This window comes from Aptenodytes forsteri, unplaced genomic scaffold, assembly GCF_000699145.1.
Source record: "Aptenodytes forsteri isolate BGI_AS27 unplaced genomic scaffold, ASM69914v1 Scaffold831, whole genome shotgun sequence".
Taxonomy (NCBI): domain Eukaryota; kingdom Metazoa; phylum Chordata; class Aves; order Sphenisciformes; family Spheniscidae; genus Aptenodytes; species Aptenodytes forsteri.
Window position 1 is genome coordinate 193,261 of NW_008794741.1, and position 3,132 is coordinate 196,392.

A 3,132-nucleotide genomic window follows, 5' to 3' on the forward strand; every position below is an offset into this window, starting at 1 on the left:
CCCTTAAAAGCAACACAAATGTTGTGAAAAAAAAAAAAAAAACCCCGCCACTCAAACCCAACTGTCTCTGGTCCAGCCTTACTGAGAAAAATGAAGATAAACAAGACCTCATGTGAACTCTGGCCTAACCCTTGTCCCCAGGTCTGGCTAGGTTGAAGATGAGTTGTTTACTGTGGCACGATAGTGAAAATGAGCATCTGGATTGGATTTGCAAAAAGCCACACTGTGCATGCTGTGATCCTGCACGCTGAAGTAGGATGAGACACTGATTTTTTTCTAACAAGTGGATTGCTAGAGCTCTTATCCATCTTCCTTCACCCCTTTCCCTCTCCTACAGCCACACAGACCAAACTGGGAGAGGTCACACAGGGGACCTCCTACCCCAGCGTGTGCTAGCCTGCATCCTAAGAGAGAAGTGAGCACGCTGCCTGCCTGCTTGGGAGTAGTGCTCAGATGCAAGGCTTCACCACAGATGGCTGAAACTGAATTTTCAGTTCACTGGGTGTGTTATTTCTACCCTGTTTGAACCAGAAATATGTTTGTTTAAATATTTTCTCTGAAATTTCACTTTTGCAAATTTGCCTTGTAGCATTTCAGAACTAGCTCACTTGGTGATTCATTTAATTTGGGAGCTAATGATGACAATTTTATCGTATTCCTTGATGTCACTTATCAAAACTATCCTGATGTAATTGGTAAGGAATACAAATAGTACAATAATTGAAATGAACCACATAAAAACATTTTGCCATTAGATTCTCAAATTTTGTTTCAAAACTCCAAAATCTGACCTCGAAATTCCAACATGTTCTGGGATGAAAACGCCTAACTCATTTTTGTTTCATTTCAGTATCTTTTTAATGGGACTTTTATTGAGATAATTACTGAAAAGATTAAATTGGGTAAAGCCTTCAGTTTTTCATTAGAAATTCACTCTAAAATTCTGTCGCCACTACCCTGACCTACAGCAGAGCCGCTTATGTGAGGTACATGTCTCCATTGAGTCTGGATGAGAGGCTTTTGCCTGGGTCTTAGAGAAATGTTAAAGGCAAAATCCTGGTTAGAGTTTGATTTAATGCCACAGTAAATTTATCGTATTGTGTCTTTATTTTCTCGGACCTGTCTGGGCTCCAGCTCTTCTCTTTAGGGGTAAATGCTCAGAAACTGTGTAAGTCACTGCCTACTTACATGTCATACCTGCCTGAGCCAAGCCATGATGTCGATATTAAATATGGTATGAGGTAGTAATATGTAGATATGGTGATGGAGAGGACGAAGAGAGGCCTCCTGCCATATTACCACATCCCTTTCATGACTCCTCTGAGAGGAGCATGGAAAGAGCTGAAGGAGGGGTCAGAAGAAGACAAGGTTAGGAGATAGGGCAGCAAGTATCTAGGTTTAATGTTGAATATGGCGAATCTTGAGGACATTTTAATTTCTGGTGGTGGCGAGTTCCACGCCACATAAATCACAGGTCTGTGGGAGAGTGGCCGGGTGCTGCTGTCAGGAGGAGATGGATGGCTGGTGGGGAGAGGTGGCCTCCCAGGTGAGCCTGGCTGGGCCAGGCACAGGCGCAACGGGCAGCTTAAACCGCTCTCTGGCTGCACTGAGGAGTCTGCGTCCTTCTAGTGGGATGAGAGGGGAGATTTGTTCCCAGAGACCCGCTTTGCTGAGCAGATGTGCTGCTCTGCTTTGCACCAATGCATAGCTTCATTTTTTTGTATAACAGCAGGAAGCATCAAGGTTGTGCCCACCTCACTCGCCCTGGGGGTAAGCAATAAGCTGTCCTGGGCAGGTGAGAAGTGCGTTGCTTTGTACCTGCTGTTTCTTACCTCCCAGTGCTCAATCCAGTCTCCAGGGTGGCAAGGGCTACCCCAATGGCCCGAACAGGTGCTGCTGGGCAGAGGAAGATGGCTGAGGCCAAACAAGCCTCCCCGGCAGGCGGCTGATGCTGCTGGTGGCCTGGCAGGATGCATGGGGTAACAATGCAAAGCTGCTTGCACTCCATCCCTCTGGAGAGCCACCACTACTCCTGCCAGCCTGGCACTCAGAAACACTTCTCCTGACTGTACCGAGAGCTGGGGCAAACCCCAGGATGGCTGAGGCTTGCAGATGGCCTGCACGGCTCGCACAGAGTGCTGTCGCTGGTCCTTCGCATGAGTCTCCTTGTCACGGGACAACAGCAGGGTGGCAGGGCTGTACTTCACACCGTCACACCCCTGGTCATCCCCTCCTATCTCTGCACTCCTTGCCCTGTTCTGAGCAGAATAGCAAAATGAAGATAATGATCCTCATTTATATCAGTTAAGGTCTCAGCCCTCTCTGGAATTTACTTCATTAGGACTGTAGGCTAAATTTATTTTCATTTCTCCTACACTAGTGCCTTGCTGCAGTGTAACTGAAGCATCTCTTTTTAGTGTACTAAAGTACCAGAGTTGTCTCTTCTCATTTCTTTTAACCTTCTTCAACTTTCTCTTCCTCCCCTTCTCACTTCTCTTTCTTGCCCCCTTTTTTTGCAGGTTGTTTACCCACTACCCACTATCACCCAGCCTCTGACGCCAGGTGTCATCTGGATTCACCAGCCACTAGCAATGAAAAAGCAGCAGGCAGGGATGCCTGCCGCACTCGGTACATCACTTGGCCTGTGGGTCAAACCCTAATCTCGCTGCAGGGGGCAGGCGCCTCTCCCTCTTCCCTCAGCTACAGCAGGTCAGAAGATGCACTTAAGCCTGCATGGGGTAAGAGGTGCTTTTGGCTGAGGGAGGGCAGAAAGCTCCTGCTGCCTCTAGGGCCAGTAATAAAAAAGCAGGAGGGGCAAGAGCCCAAATTTAAAAAGGAGGGAAGCGGGTAGGGACACTGGGAGTGGAGATCATGGCCCATTGCCTGTAGCTGACAGAAGTGTATCTGTGCGTGGTGCAATGCGGCTGTGTACAGCCTACCCTGATATGGTCAAAAGCGGTACTTCATGTCCAGCCCCGTCCCACCTCCGACCAGGGGCTGGGACAGGACTGCCCTTTGAGAAGGTTTCCTGTCGTCAAGGAGGCTGGGTCTTCCTCTTCCCCTTACTCCTTTTTGTGCTTTTGAAGGAGGAAAAGGAAGCAAAAGAAAACCTGTTACAAAGCCTTTTAAGGT